Below are 17770 nucleotides of genomic sequence, written 5' to 3' on the forward strand. Positions count from 1 at the left end.
CCCATGCCTCTTTTAAAACAGCTTGAATTGAAAAAGGCAGAGTTATACCTTTCTTCACCTTAATGAGCATCTGTAGTGGACTGTGAAGTTGTTTTGGTTAATGTGAGCTTAATTACTGTTCTGGAGTAATTATACATCAGATATTTCCACATTTGTGTGGAAGCAGGGGAGGTGAAAATTGTTTTGTCAACATCTGGTGGTTACAAAGCATTCTCTTTTTCTTTCTTTTCTGGTGGAAAAGACTTGGCGGAAAAAAAATAATGTGAAGTAATTTTTTTTAAGCTTCAGTGGATATACATTTTCCTTCAGATATTTTAACGGACATATGTTTAATTTCTCCATGTGCAAGACAGTGAGGTAGCAGAAGACATTTTAACTGCAGAGGAATGACCACCTGGTTCCCAGTAGTTCTGTTTTATAATCCCTGGATGCGCAGCAGTTTCTCCTAGTTTACACTATTTATTTTTCTTGTGCTTGCTTTTCTTCAGAAGAAAATGATTTTCTTAATTTTCATGAAGAAAAGCTTTACTCTCTTTGAATCAGCATTGTGCATTAAAATACTTTTTAAAACAAACAAACAAACAAACAAAAAACAGTGTTTACATTGTAAGTGTTTCCCACTTATGTAGTTGTAGAATTCTGTGGCTGGTTAGTTTAGGCTTAGGTTAGTTGTTTTTAATAGGTTTGATCAAAGAGTAACTAAATGTTTAAATTACAGTTTCATCCTATCTTAATCTCAAGACCTCCCCCTTCCCCCCAAGCATTTGCATTTTTCTTAATGATAAAATTTGAACTCACAATACAATTTTGGAAATAGAATTCTCTAGACTCTCTTTTGAATTACTGAGTTTCAAAAGCTACTGGCTTTATTTCAGTGATTTTATTTGTTATTGTATATTAAGACTGCTGTTATTTCATTCATAAACACTCCAAAAGAGTTCAAAATAAAAAAAGAAGAGAAAATGTTATGTTTGGGGGGCAAGTGACAGGGAGATTAGGGAAACCTTCCATACTAGAGCTAGTCCTAAAAATAGTCATTTATAATGAAAATACCTAGATACTATTTATAGTTTTGTTTCAACCTGGACAATATTAGCAGGAACATTATGCATGGGAGTCACACAGCTTTACACTCTAGAATACCCACAAACTACCAAGGCATAATTTATTTTTATGAGCTTCTGTTTCAAAAGATTTTTATGAACTTAATGACTTGGGAAATTATTATGGGAAACAATAATTCAGATCTGACCTTTTCTGAGCTACCTGTTATTTAATTGGTTTAGCTAGTAATGTCTTTAATTGAATTTGTCAGCAACAAAAATATGTATGCTATCAGCTGCTTACTTACATTTTATAATTATTATTACTATCTCAGATAAATATTTAAGCAAGTGAAGAAAGAGAGGGAGCAGAACAAATTCACCTACAATAACTCAAAGGGAAAAGTACTCAAAATAATTCAAAGGAAAAGTCAGTGGAAAAGTTGTAATACACACTGTTTCTTTGAAATACACTTCTGAATTAGCAGAAATTGCAGCAAGTTTTATGTCATTTAGAGAAAACATCAGAAATTTTACATCAAATAATGTATGTTGTCTATAAATATACCAAAAACTTAACATAAATAATGACTCTATATTGTGTTATTTCCTTAGGCAGAGCTTCATGACAGAAGCATGAAAAAACAGAGAAATCATTGGTAAATTTGCTGAGGATGCACACTTTCCATGTCACCAACATAGACTTTAAACAGAGCCAGTCCCAGTACTGACCCCTGAGGAAAACCACTTATTACTGGACACAGAGCCGATGACTGCAACACTTTCAGTGCGAAAGGAATCCAGCAAGTTCCTTACCCACTTAGTGGTCCATCCATCAAATCCATGTCTCTCCAATCTAGAGGCAAGGATATCATGCAGGACAGTGTCAAATACTTTTCACAAGTCCAAGTAGATGGTGTCAGTTGATCTTCCCTTACCCCCTAGTTCTTTTTCTCCATAATTTCTCCACTTAATTAAGTGGTAAAGTGACTTTTGTGCTGATGTAAGAGGCTAAATGAAATGGATTTTTTTAACCACAATTAAAGTACTGCCAGCTGTGTGGGGAATGATGATTATTTTTTCCACAATGTACAATTTTGATCCACAAGACCTATTTTTAATTTGAGGTAGAGTTGACTCTACAGACATCTGGGCATTGACCCTGTGAAGGGTCAATGTGCAAGATGTGAATCATTGTCATAAGACATAATTGTTTTGTAATCTGGTTCTTTATCTTCAGCATTTGAACTCACTCCACCAACACATTTCAGAGAACTAAATAGCTGTCAAGTTAATGTTCAAACTCAACCAATCTAGACTGGCTTCAGAAATATGGCATAGAGGTTAAAGCTGTAATTTTGGATTGCTATGTTATAAAACTGCCAGTGCTAGAATTTTAATACATTAATTTAATACTCATGTATTATTACTTATAATATAATTTTTATCAAAATAACCTTACAAAGTTTATTCTTTCTCCCTATGATCAACAAAGGTAAAATATTGCATCTTATTTGCTTATATGTACACTTTCCAAATTTTTAATAAACTACAAGACATTTATTTTAAATCATGAGGATATATTTTCTCCCTTTGGAAGTACCTCAATTATCATTAAAATTTGTGTTCATTTAAGTTTACACATGCAGGAGATCTGCAGGATATGAAGTTTGCTTAATTCAGAATGATTTTTTCCGTAACATTTGAAATAGACAATATATGGACATTGAAAATTGTTTTTCACTGTATATCTAACATTAAATTAGGAATTATAAAAGTGAATTGTAAAACAAAGCTAAAATAATAAAAACTTTGGTATAAGTTGGAGTCATGCATTTATTTATTTCTAGTATTTTCTTCCCATTCTCTTTTTATTATAATTGAATAATTCAAATAAATTTCTTGTGAATGATAAAGAGACAGAAAATTATAAGAAAATACCTTTTTTCAAGATTTACTGTCTCAAAAGAAAATAGCAGCTGTATCTTGGGGATAAGTGTGAAATAACAGGGATAAGTGTGAAATGTAAATAATAATTTTAACTTCACATTTAATCAAATAAACACTAGTAAAAGAGAAGTAAAACATGAACTGGATTTTAATTTATTGGATTTTAGTTTAAGAATGTGAACAGGATTTAAGAACATGCTTTTTTAATTTGGGCAAAATACATTACTGCATGGAAATTATTTAGAATTTTACAGTAGGAGTAAAGAGGGGATAATCCTATTACTTTCAATTAAAGTAATTTATATTTTATCTAAGTAAATTAGAGGATGACCAGATGTCATGATTATATCATACTTTAATCTGCTACTGATTTTTCAAAGGCAAGAAAAAAATCTTTCAATTTTATCTTTATTTATTTATTTATTTAAATGGAATTTTATTGTTAATAATCACTCAAATAGACACTGCTTGTGGGAAATCACTTTTGTTTTCAGATAAAAATGTAGTAGATGACATTATATCTCAATCGGTATCACAATCAGAAGCCATTCAGAAGACTAACACAATAACATACTCAGGACTGGGTGATCTTTATATTTTAATATCACATATGATTTAGTCTTTTTATTTTTTAAATGATGAAAACATAAAATAATGAGAACATAAAAGAAGTAAAGAATAATAATTCATGCTACATTTTAGCATCTTTGCTCTGCAACTGATGCACTCCATATAATAAGGATGTACAACTGAAGTTGTAAAACTCTTATTCTGGTTTTATTAATGGATGGATATATACACATTTAAAAAAAAAAAAAAAAAAAGTGTTTGTCTCAACAAAAGCCATAGGACATCTCACTGAAAGATCAAGAGATGTATTTTTTTAGTACTCAAGCTCCAGTAGTAACATTAACTTTCAGTCTGTAGCAAAATAAAATGACTATGAAATATTCAGGATAGTTAAACATCTGCAGAACAGGAAAAAATAATTATAATACATAAAACCATAAAACAACAGTCTTGATTATCTGAATTGTGAGTTAAAAAATGACTAGTCCAGTCAACATATAGAAACGTGGCCACCACAATCACTCCTGTTATTTTTGCTAAGAGTCTAAAAGTAAAAAAAAATAAGAAATCTCTTTTAGAAAGCACACTTGTCCCTAAAAAATTTATATAAATTAGACTGTTGTACATGTTATTAGTTTGTTGCCAAGATCAGCTGAGCTCATAAATTCATAAATTATATAAACATAATAAAATAATTTTAATAAATATGAAATATTTATAAACATATATTTATACATATATATGTTTATATATAAACATAACATTTACTCAGCCAGGGAACACAGTCACTTCTTAGATCTATCTGTTTTTCTTGTATTCAGGAAAAGAAAAGCCTTTATCCAGTTGTCATACTATAGTGGTGGTAGTGAGGGGTAGGGGATGGGGTGGGGTGAAACCTATGAAGATAAAAGTCAGTATCAAAGATTGCTGAGGGATGCAAGCTCTACGTAAATAACTACAGTTATCACCTGATTTCCAGACATACAGAGGCTTAGGATTTCTGGAAAGTAGGCAGTGAGTACATGTGAACATGTGCTGTTTATATGATATAAATATAGATTAAATCTGATACAACTCAGACTTCCTACACAACAAGTTAATTGTAGCCTTAAAATTTTGTGGTTTTCCAAGAAAACAAGGAAGACAATTCTCAAGTTTTGTTACACAGACACAGTAAACTCTAAAAGGATAGTATTTTACCAATTAAATCTGAAATGACATTTTAACTGATAAAAAAAAATATCTAAATCAACTTACCACCTCACCACAGTGTCCACACAGAAAAATCAATGACTGGAGGATGAAAAGTGTAAGACTCTTCAAGTTTTCCCTGGAAAAAAAAAAAAAATATATATATATATATAAAGTATAATTTGCATATCTGTAGTGATACCAATTGATCCAATTGAAATATAAGAACACTGAAAAGGAATATGGACTGGAAAGCTTCTGACAGTGCAAAGCCTCTTTTGTTAAGTGATCTTGATAACACAATAATAAGGTCTATTTTCCACTATATAGAGTGTAAGGAGGTGAAAGTAGAAACTTGGAGATGCCTGCAAGAGTTATATTTCCAGCTACTGCTCCAAAATAATTGCTAGCAAACAAGAATTTCTTGCTCTCATGTATCTTCAGAATACACCAAAGCAAATCTAAATTCATATATATTTTTTTCTTTAAATTATGATTTTAGACGTGTATATAGAATTGCAATAAGATAATAAAAAAGACAAAATAACTAGATATTATAGATACTGTGTTATGTGTTTGCTCTCATGACTGGGTCACTGGAATCAAAAGTACTAGAGCTAGTAAAGAAATAATTTGCAGGTTTTAAGAAATCTATGCAAGGCACATCACATTTCTATGTCAGGGAACAAATCAAAGAGAAAGTCAAACAAAACTTACAACCTTTTATCCCTCCCTGCTTCTCTTTCACATTACATACATTCTATGCAGACAGAATCATAGAATCTCTCCGTGCAAGTAGAATCATAGAATCACAGAATCATAGAATCATGGAATCATAGGGTTGGAAAGGACTTTAAAGATCATCTAGTTCCAAACCCCCTGCCATAGGCAGGGATGTCACCCACTAGATCAAGTTGGCCAGGGTCTCATTCAACCTGGTCTTGAAACATTCTATGATGTTCAAGATGGTTTGAAGTACAAGATGGTTTGAAAGCAGAAAAAAAAAAATATTAATTTCTATAACAAGATACAGGATTTAATAAAGCTGACAGTATGGTCTCCTTGTGTCTGTTGCCTCCACACTGACATCTGAGGTCCCCCTTCTTCACAGTCTTAAGTCTAACTTCATTAATTCATTGATTTTTCAATCCGATATCACCAGATAAACAGAGACAGTTTCATGTTCTTGAAATCTGAAACCTTTTAGCAACTTTTAAATGTTATTAAAGAGGTAAAATAATTACTTCAAAATATGATCTAATCATTTGAATGTCAAACTGCAGGGTAAAACTATAACATACTCAGGCAATTGAATAATTGTAATTTCCTTCAAAATTATCACTTAAAATGTAATTTCTCTTTCTTTTTCTTATTTAACAGTGAAAAGATTTTTGTGTGTGTGTTGCATTAATCATATTTATTATGCATTTTTTCTTAAAAGTTGGCTACATTTTTTTTTTCCTAGTGAACCATAATTTGGAAAAAAAAAAAAATATATATATATATATATATAAATCCAAGACCCATGCTTAGTTATGCTAATTTTATCTAAAAGAAGAAAAATTAAAACTTTTTTTTCTATATCTTAAATAAAAATATTCCCTTCCTGGAATTATGATTGTAAAAATGTTTTGGTATAAAACAAACAAACAAAAAACAACAAATCACCTTGGCAACATGCATCTATTCATATAAAAGTTCCTGATAATAAATTTATGTTTATACCATTTTTATTTTGCACAGGAATAACTGATATATTCCCTTATTCTCCTTATCTAGTAAACAAGTGAAATATCATGAAAATCTATTTGGAGATAAATAGATTTATCCTGTTAAACAAACCATTAAGTTCCATTATACACTTTGAAATATACATAATTTTTCATTTTAAATTTACAAAATTCAATTTTGCTTTTAGCATGCTGAGGTAAGAATATCTGCATTTTATTTCTGAAGACTTTTTTTTTTTTTTTTGTCAAAGTGTATTTTATTGAATCACTGTCTAACAACATTGTTCATAATTCTCAATAATTCTGATTTAAAAATTTGCAGTTACCAGAAATTAGAGTGTTAATTACTAACATTGCAATTAATTTTAATTTTACCAGTAAAAAAATAAGTATTTCCAAGAGGAATGAAGTTCTGAAATGTTCTTCAGGATAGGAAGAACTGAGTTAAAAGTAGCTACTTTTCTAATAGCATTTTTTTTTTCTTCTTTTATTCCCTTTCTTTTTCTTTTTTAATTCCTTTCTTTTTGTTTGTTTGTTTCTTTGTTTGTTTGTTACTAGAAAGTTTAAGGGCAAAGCACTAAGTGACAAAGTGACAAAGACTTTCAATGTATTTGTAGTATAATTATATTTAGGAATATGAATGATGATATGGAAAAAAAAATGCATATTCTAAAGCTGACTTCTGTCTTACCCTATGGTTCTAAATATATCTCACAATTCCATAGTGGTGCCAAGTGCCGTACTGAATCAGTAAAGATACCTTCCTGACCTTAGGTGACCAGAACACAGTACACTGAAAGCCAAAACCAAAACCAAATTTGAAAAAAAAAAATAAAAAATCCATGTCTGTCTTGAATGCTACAGATATTTCATTTTTGAAAGATTCCTTCTCCTATTTTCTTATTATAATATTTTAATAAACAACTCAAAACTCTTATAGTCTTTTTTACTATTGGAGGTGGAATAAGTAAACTGGAAAGGTGTGAACTTCATCTCAAAAGATGCCAAAATGTACAGAAGTGTTGATGCTTACTCTCTCCCACTTATTGAGGAAGATCTCATTATTCTGAATTAATGTCTGTGTTTGTAGACTTATTTTTTATTTATTTTACTTTTTATTTATTTTTATTATTTTTTTTTTTTACAGTAAGTAAAGAACTGTAAAAAATTATGAACTTCAGGAGAATTTATCACTGTATCTGGAGCATTTATTTAAGGTGATTTTGCAATGACTTCAAATTTGGTGAAACGCAGTTGTATATGACAATGGAATGAGTCAGTCATTTTGAAGGTAGGAATATTTCAATGTCAGCTATGTTTTCTAGTCACATTTGAAATGGAATGAATAAAAATATGCAAATAGTGAAGGATATATGTTGTCAGTGCTGGAGGCTGAATGACAGCGTAGAAATTACTATTTTGAATGTGCAGCTCTTCATAATATAGCATTGCTGTGCATATGACAGAGATTTATTAAGGTGACTATAAACTGGTTAGCATTTCCTTTATACTTTTTTTTTTTTTTTTTTTTTTGCCTAGGTTGTTTAGTTGATTGTCACATAATAGTCCTAATAATGCAATATAGACTCAGAAAACACCTTATTGCCCCTTTTCATAAATACACAGAGATATAAAATAAATCATTCTTATATCAGTACCTCTTGTTACTTTAAACAAAGTATTTGTCTTAAGTATTCATACTAAACTTGATTACTCCAAGTACACAGGTTTGCATCATGATCATTTGAAAATTATCAACTTGCTCAGTTCACCACTACTGAAAAACTTTCATGTTCAAATAATTTCCTTCCTTCCTTCCTTCCTTCCTTCCTTCCTTCCTTCCTTCCTTCCTTCCTTCCTTCCTTCCTTCCTTCCTTCCTTCCTTCCTTCCTTCCTTCCTTCCTTCCTCTTTTTTCTTTTACAAGACTAACTTTACTAAGATTCTTTTTTACTAACTTTTACAAGACTAACTTTATTCCTTATTTAGGGAAATATTCCCTATTGTCTTGGGTATAATTTATTTATTTATTTATTTATTTTTCTCAGGTACTATTTTTTTTTTTTTTTTTTACCTATCCTTGTATGGCTTTCTTCCATTATTACTCAATTTCCTTTAATATTTTCACTGTTAAACCTCGTTCAGTTGTCATCCCAGTACTATTAAAGTATATTGGCCTACCTATGAGTCTAAATCATGAGTCAACAAAAGCAAAAAAATATCAACATAAAGACCAACAGCACATCTGAACATTGTAAGGGAGCTCTGGAAAGTCTATTTTGTTTTCTAAACTTGCAAAAACAGAAGAAAACTCCGTTATTTAATATATGACCGTTGTTCATTAAAAAACAAAACAAAACAGACAAAAAACAAACCACCAAACTTCCAAGAAAAAGAATTTTGGACTGAAAAGCTATAAATACCAAGAAGATAATATTGCAACATCCCCCCCAAAAGATGATTGGCAGTCCATGCTTCATGGGGAAAAAAAAAAAAAAGTTTTATTTTTAAATGCTCCTTCTCCCCAAAAAGCTCTTGTGCCTCTACAACATTTATTTTTACTGCATCTAAGTTTACAATATATGAAAGCAAATCTCACAGGCTTGTTTTTAAGTCAGCATCACACAGTGTTACACACTAGAACACTAGAGAGAGAAGACATGGACCATGACTAATGGCTGCCAGTGGATTTTGGAGACAGACTGTGTGCTACCTTTCTGCTAGACTTTTTTTGTGACTACAGGCACAACTTTTCTTTGGCTTGTCACTGAGAAATGAAGATGACAGTCTTATGCTATGTCACTGGAATGCCACATTTTATATTCATTGAATAATATTGTGAAACTTTGTGAATCAGTATGAATATTTGAATATTATTCATTTCACTTGACTTCACTAAGGTTAATTTTCCTGTGGTTGTCCCTTTGTCTTCATAATAACTATCATATAGCAATAATGAGAAATAACACTTATTTTAAGGTTTCATGCCTTAGGTATGATTTTATGTGTAAACTAGAAGTTATCAGAGAGAAAAATAGTATGTCCTCCTTCCACGTGCTTTGTCCTTTCACTGTCACTACTCTGACAGGCCATGAATGAGTCTAGAGACCTCAGTACTGATACTTAAAAAAGAAGGCTCTAATTTTCTTCAGGCTCTAATAAAAGCCTGATGTCCCTTTCCCTTTCACTAGAACAAGAAAAGCAAAAGAAGCACTTCACCTTTATTTTTATTATTTATTTATTTATTTATTTATTTATGTGACTAGATGTCCTCTTTCTGGCTGGGATAGTGTTAATTTTCTCCACAGTTGATAGAATGGTGGTGTGCTTTGCATTTAGGATGAAAATAATGTTGATAACACTAATGTATTAATTGTTGAACAGCTCAGCACTGCTTATACTAAGCCAAGAACTTTTGGCTTCTTATACTTCCCTGCCTGTGAGTAAGCTGGGGGTGAACAAGAAGGAAGGAACAGAACTAGGATAAACTGATCAATGAAATAATCCATAACACATAACATTACGCTGAGCAATAAAAATGGAGTTGGTTAGGGGAGCTGCCATTGCTTGAGGGTGGGATGGGCATTGGTCAGTTGGCGATTAGCGATTGAATTGTATATCGCTTAACTGTTTATAATATTATTATTATTACTAATATCCTCATCTTAACACATTAACACATGAATTCTTGCATTTTTAACTTTTTTTATTATTATTTTTTTATTTTTTTATTCTATACCAATCCCATTGAGGGTGAGTGAGTGAACAGCTGTGTGGTGTTTAGCTGCCTACCAGGTTAAACTGCAACACTAGGATATACTTTTTTGGTTTGGTTTGATTTTGTTCCCTACTAAGTACATTTGCACAATGCAGCAAGAAAGAAGAGAGGGCTCAGAAGGCAGGGAACATTTGATGCTCAAAACATCTGTCATTTCTCTAAAAAAGGTTAAAAGATAATAACAACTTTATAATATGTCATGTAATAATATGACACTATGTTCACCATCAACAACATCTGATTATCATTCTCAAGACATATCAGTATAGGAAGATGAATTCCAAAGTAAGCTGCAATATAAAGACTATGTTAAAAAAAAAAAAAAAAAAAAGACTATTGCTCAAACAAGTTTTTAGTGCAATATTCCTTATCTAACCATTTGCTCTGCCTCTAAAGAGTAACCTCCAAGAGGAGGGAAAGCTATCTATCCCACTAATAATATTATTAAAATATGGATAATTGTATCAAAATCAGGAATTTTAACAAAAATTTAATCTGAGGCCTAATTTAGTTCATTCTCTCTCCTCAATAGAAGAATAATGTAAAGCTCTGCAAAAATGCTCGATAAGCCATGGGAAAAAAAAATAAATGGTCTAAACAGACAAGTTCATAGCAGTATTTCCCCTTTCTACAGATGGTGAGAAAAGAGATCATAATGTAGATATGCAAGAAGGATACAAAAACAGTTTGGTTTAGCTTTATTTATTTATTTATTTATTTATTTATTATAATGTGTTTTATAAGTGTAAACAATATTTTGTATTTAAATGTTTTTCTGAATATTCTCTTGATCGCACTTTCAACCCACTATTCCAGGTGATACAAAATCACCTCTGTATCAATCCACAAAACAGCTAGCAAATCCTGAAGGTAACAATTGCAGTTTCACTTCAAATGTGGGGACAGCCTACTAAGAATAGGCACTTGCTTGTTCTCATTTTACCAACAGACTGCACACAGTATCTCTCTTATGGCACAAGCTTTCCAGGAATGACTTTACAATCAAGCAAATCACTGTTTCTCTTCCAGTAAAGTCACTCTCAGTAGTATTCCTATTTAGAGGCAGTACGACAAAGAATAATATCAAGAAACATGGCATTGCCCCTGTGGGAATGTAGTAGCACAGGAAGCAAAATAGAGGTGTTTCAGGCAACTGTTTTGTAGATATTTAAGCTTTAGTAAAAAAGCCCCTGTGGACAGATAAAGTGAAAATGTATTTAACCCTTTTTCATCTATTAGAATGACATCAGAACATTTTTACCTTGTATTTGACAAAGTTTGCTGATTTTCTATTATTCTATTCTATTTACCTCAACAGTAAAACTGACTGCAGAACTCCTAAATGAATATAAAAATTGTTCTTCTGGAAACAGTAGTTCCTCATGGATATATCTGGTTTAAATAAATAAATAAATGATCTATCTTTCTGAACAGCCTTTTGATAGAGTATGAACAAAATAGTATCTTTAGCATGATAGAGCTAGTTCGGTGCACCAGTATCTGCTTTTAATCAGAATAAGAGCAAAATGTTTAAAACCCTGATCCTGAAGCAATTCTATTAGAGTAGAATGGAACCACAAACATGACTGTCCTCCCCATGGCCAGATTTGCTCCTGCATACCTCTGAGTGTGTAAAGCTGATTGTGTTCGATTAACAGAGGAAGCTGGACATGGAGATCCTCACCTCTGTCTGGCTGCAAGAGTCAGGGCCTAAGAGGAAAGCAGTAGTAGCCAGGATCCACCCAAGGTGTCAAGGCCCGTAAGCCCCTGACCCAGAACCACCCTGGTCTACCTGGGCCTGGCTGCAGAACTTTTCACCTTCGGCTGCTGCTGCTGCTGTGAGACGGGGCCTAGCCACCACTGCCCCATGCAGCTGGTCCTGCTGGGGGCTGTGCACCACAGGGTGGGGCCTGACCTGCATGGGACATCTGTGAGAGGTGTGGCCCCTCTCTCAAGGCAGCCTCCTGAGCCCCAGGCTGTAGGAAGATGTGTTGGGTCTGTCTGGAATGGAGTCACCTTTCCCTGCAGCAGCCCACACAGTGCTGTACTCTGCACTCAATGCTGGAACAGCACTGATACCATTCCAGTGTTGTGTCTACTGCTGCATAGTGCTGGCACAGCATCAGGGCTCCTTCTGAGCCCCTAAGAGCCAGCATGTTGGGGGTGGGCAAGTGATGGGAAGGGGACATCGCCAGTGCAGCTGACGTAAGCCAGCCAAAGGAATATTCTATAACACCTGATGTCACACTCAGCAATAAAAAGGGGGGCTCTCGTGGGGGAGCGGGCTATTCCTCCTGAACAAACGCTACATGTTTTGAGGCCCTGCTTCCCAGGATGTGGCCGAATATCGCTCATTGATGGGAAGTAGAGAATATTTTTTTTTCCTTCTCTCTGTGCTTCTGTGTGGATTTATAAATTCTTTTTTCTTTCTTCATGTTTTTCTTCAATCCAGGAAGATTAGAATACATAAGGCCCGAAGACCGAGCTGCTTAACAACTTAAAGCAAGACATATTGTTCCCACGTATAGCCCTGGAATTCTCTGGTGTTTGTAATCAAGAAAAAATGGAGACTGTTGATTCATGGAACTTGAAGGATTGTTTGTTACCTTTTCTGATTGTACACATGTATAGGCATACTCATGTTTAGTATATAAAAGCAATGTTCTGTATATTTAGAATGTTTGATGTTCTTGTGTGTGTATTGGTAGAGCATAGACTTCCCACACACCCAGTGCTGTTTACTTGTATTTTATAAATATTACTAAATTCAAATTGAGTTGAGACTTCATTTATAACAAATATCAAATAAGACAAAAAATAGTGGCAGTGGCAGTTTTAATGCAATTTGTTATATTTGTATTTTGTCCTGGTTTCAGTTTGGACAGAGTTAATTTTCTTCCTAGTAGCTGGTAGAATGCTATGTTTTGGCTTAAGATGAGAAGAGTGCTGATAACACCCTGATGTTGCAGAGCAGTGCTTACACCAAGCCAAGGACGTCTCAGCTTCTCACTCTGTCCTGCCAATGGGCAGGCTGGTGGGTGCAGCAAGAGCTGGGAGGGGACAGACCCAGAACAGCTGACCCAAACTAGCCAAAGAGGGTATTCCATGATCTGACATCACAATAAACAAAGGGTGTGGTTAGTCAGGGGGACGAGGGCTGGACTGCTCAGGGTTAGGCTGGGCATTGGTCAGCGGGTGGTGAGCAATTGCATTGTGCATCACTTGTTTCATACACATTCTTGTTCTTGTTCTTGTTCGTATTGTCTTAATAAACTGTCTTTATCTCAACTCACAGGCTTCACTTTCCCATTTCTCTCCCCCATCCCAGAGAGGGAGGGGGAAGGGTGAGTGAACGGCTGTGTGGTATTTAGCTGCCAGCTGGGTTAAACCACAACAGTATTTTCAATCAATCATGCTTTCTATGTACAACAATAATTTAATTGCAGTCAGCTATGTGGATCCTAAAAAGGTTTATCCATGTATTAAAGTATAGTTAAACAAGTTCTACTGCAGAGGGATTATTTGCATGATGAAGTTAAGCCATTGCATAGCTGAATAAGCTGTAGGATAGAGCCACAAGCAATTGCTATCTCAGTAGTTGAACTAGTTTCTCTGCAGGAGAGGAAAAGAAGTCACTATATGCTACTTTTAAAATAAATTCAGTCCTTTTTTAATAGAAAACTGTAGCATACCTTTAACTTAATTGTGTTCTTTCTAAATACTCAAATTGTCCATGTCCATTAAACAAAAGATACTGTGTTGTTTTTTGTTGTTGTTGTTTTTGTTTTTTTTTTTTCCTTTTTTTTTTTTTTTCCTTTTTTAATATTTTATTTTATTTATTTATTTATTTTGAACAGGGAAGAATGTCTGAGCAACATTGTACTCTACAGCGACTGCATGTATCCTGTGTAATACCACTCATACTACAAATGTGTAAAGTAAACAGGATAGCTAGGACTGACAAGTTTACTGCAAGAATGATGCAGTTACAGGTAACTTCAGCAGGAAAGTGCAGTCAGATCAAATGGTGGAACTCTGTCACCTAAATGCAGATTTAACTTCCATTTTTCTTCATCTGAATTATTAGTAAAAAAAATATATATATCTATCTAGATATCTAAATAAACAGATATCTAGATAGTTATCTAGATATCTAGATAGATAGATAGATAGGTAGATAAATAGACAGACAGATAGATGACAGGAGTTTCTGTTTAGGGTGGTTAGAAATTGTAGACATAATTGGGCAGGTGGAGAGTTACTGCCATCTGCTGGATAAGAATCTCTTTTCCGATTCAACTGCAAATAAGTGTTCTATGAGTTAAATATATTGTCATTATATAATAATAATAATAATAATAATAATAATAATAATAATAATAATAATAATAATAATAATAATAATAATAATAATAATAATAATAATAAATTAAAAAAATATTAAGATTCTTTCCATCGCTGAAATTTAGGTACATTACATCTCTGTAAGTATCTAAAAGGTCATTATTCTAATATCTTCAAGAGTAAAAAATCTATGACAATACAAGCCTAAATCTCCTTACAGTAAAATGTTTGAATGAGGAGTGGGTAATTAAATTGATGATACAATAGAAAGGAGAAACTAAAGACCTCTTCAGTTGGTAGTATAAACTTCAATAGTAGTTTCATTCATGAAAAGATGTAAGAACGTTATTTTTAGGGGAAAAAAAAAAAAAAAAAGTATATATATAGAGAGAGAGAGAGAGACAGAAAACGAATGCTAGCTGTAACTCTGTGATAAATATTATAGATAGATAGTGGATAGATCTCAGAAAATACCCATTTTTTTTCTGTAATAGTTGACAGTTTAAGCTGTCATGCTTCAAAAATCATACTTCACTACTGGGAGACTTCTGTTTAGGTCATAAAGTACAATTTTGTAGTTAGCTCAGGGAAGTCATGTTGACTCTGAATGTAGAGTCAGTGATAATGTAACTAACTTTGTGTTGGATATTTTTCAAGATCTTTTCTGTCTTCATTCTCAGTTCTGTTTCAGCTATGTATCGTCCCAAATCCAGGCAACAGCTTTCATTACAGTTTCCATTATCACATCCATTTCCCAGCTCAAGGATTTTAAATATCATTTTTATATCAACATGCTGAAGATCTTAGGACAGAAAACTTATCCATCCCTCCACCCCTAGAGGTGTTCAGGACCAGGTTGGATGAGGCCCTGGGCAACCTGATAGAGTGGGTGACATCCCTGTCCATGGCAGAGGGATGATCTTAAAGGTCCCTTCCCATATAAGCCATTCTATGAAATAAGCTGCTGAATGGTTCAGATTGGACCATGATGTGTATATCCGTACTCATTGTTATGCATTTGCAAGTGTACAATGGAATACATATACACAAATATATTCTATCAAGAAAAAGAAAATGTTGTGGTTAGTCCTCTGTTTGATGTCTTGAGACCAGCAGTTCTTGTTATATTCATTATATTCATTATGTCATTCATTATGACCTATTGTTATACCTCATTTATTATATTCATTATGTTATTAACCCATTTTAATTTGCTTAGAAATTACACACAGAATCACAGAATCACAGAATTTCTAGGTTGGAAGAGACCTCAAGATCATCGAGTCCAACCTCTAACCTAACACTAACAGTCCACACTAAACCATATCCCTAAGCTCTACACCTAAACATCTTTTAAAGACTTCCAGGGATGGTGACTCCACCACCTCCCTGGGCAGCCTGTTCCAGTGCCTAACAACCCTTTCAGTAAAGAAGTTCTTCCTAACATCTAACCTAAAACTCCCCTGGCGCAACTTAAACCCATTCCCCCTCGTCCTGTCACCAGGCACGTGGGAGAACAGGCCAACCCCCACCTCACTACAGCCTCCTTTAAGGTATCTGTAGAGAGCAATAAGGTCGCCCCTGAGCCTCCTCTTCTCCAGGCTGAACAAGCCCAACTCCCTCAGCCGCTCCTCGTAGGACTTGTTCTCCAGGTCCCTCACCAGCTTTGTCGCCCTTCTCTGGACCTGCTCAAGCACCTCGATGTCTTTCTTGTAGTGAGGGGCCCAAAACTGAACACAGTACTCAAGGTACGGCCTCACCAGAACCCAGTTCAGGGGGATGTTCACCTCCCTAGCCCTGCTGGTCACACTGTTTCTTATACAAGCCAGGATGCTGTTGGCCTTCTTGGCCACCTGAGCACACTGCTGGCTCATATTCAGCCGACTGTCCACCATAACTCCCAGGTCCTTCTCTGCCTGGCAGCTTTCCAACCACTCATCTCCCAACCTGTAGCTCTGCTTGGGGTTATTGCGCCCCAGGTGCAGGACCCGGCACTTAGCCTTGTTGAACTTCATGCAGTTGATTTCAGCCCATCGGTGCAGCCTATCCAGATCCTCCTGCAGAGACTTCCTACCCTCAAGCAGATCGACACACGCACCTAACTTGGTGTCATCTGCAAACTTACTGAGGGTGCACTCAATGCCCTCGTCTAGATCATCGATGAAGATATTAAAGAGGATCAGCCCCAGCACTGAGCCCTGGGGAACGCCACTAGTGATTGGCCTCCAACTGGGCTTGACTCCATTTACCAAGACTCTTTGGGCCCAGCTATCCAGCCAGTTTTTAACCCAACGAAGCGTGCGCCAGTCCAAGCCAAGAGCAGCCAGTTTCTTGAGGAGAATGCTGTGGGAGATGGTGTCAAAAGCCTTGCTGAAGTCAAGGTAGACCACATCCACAGCCTTCCCCTCGTCCACCCAGCACGTCACTTTGTCATAGAACGAGATCAGGTTTGTCAAGCAGGACCTGCCTTTCATAAACCCATGCTGACTGGGCCTGATCGCCTGCTTGCAAATTTATGAATTAACGAAGTGGAAAGAAATTGCAATGAAGGATAGAGTGCAAACGGGATCATCTAAGATGAAGTCCCTTGAACCAGTTCATCAAGCCAGTTGTACCACTTGGAAATACTGAGACAGGCTAAACAGGTGGTCTGAGGGCTGAATACATAAAGAAGGAAAAATAGAATATGCAGTTAAGAAATGTGTTGAGAGGGGTGTGTTGACTACATAGGAAAATGATAGATTGATTTAAGGCTATAATGCCTGGAATGTTTGGTATACAAAGAAAACTTTCACCCCATTATATCATAATAAACGTTTATTTTCCACAGGACCGGGGATTTAAATTTCATTTCTTTTCAATCTCATTATGCTGACTGTTTCTAAACTGCAGTTTTTAAAGCAGTTTTTAAATTAATCATGCTGGAATGTCAATATCTCACTGCTTATTTATGGAGCCCTAACTTTGTCTTTAAGTTCAGCATTCCTCACCCTGCTACCAACAGTTTTATATTGAGTGATACATATGAGATGTGCTGGGAGATTTCTTTTTATATGTACACAAAAAGAGACATCCCCCCACTTCCTTTTACTTAACTTATTCTGTTGAGTGAGAGCAATATGTTTTCCCTCTTCATGACCTAGTTTCCAGAAAGTCCAGCATTTAC

The 17770-nt window shown here is 34.6% G+C and overlaps 1 long non-coding RNA gene across 3 annotated transcripts in view; it reads right to left on the reverse strand.

Moving 5' to 3' along the window:
• The window catches only part of LOC137848357 (uncharacterized), a 527539-nt gene that overhangs the window by 274872 nt on the left and 234897 nt on the right, over positions 1-17770 (reverse strand). For all 3 annotated transcript variants that reach the window (XR_011091309.1, XR_011091311.1, XR_011091310.1), the window contains exon 3: positions 4821-4893. This is a non-coding gene — a long non-coding RNA (uncharacterized lncRNA). The remainder of the gene's footprint in view (positions 1-4820; positions 4894-17770) is intronic.

Source organism: Anas acuta, chromosome Z, assembly GCF_963932015.1.
Source record: "Anas acuta chromosome Z, bAnaAcu1.1, whole genome shotgun sequence".
Classification (NCBI taxonomy): domain Eukaryota; kingdom Metazoa; phylum Chordata; class Aves; order Anseriformes; family Anatidae; genus Anas; species Anas acuta.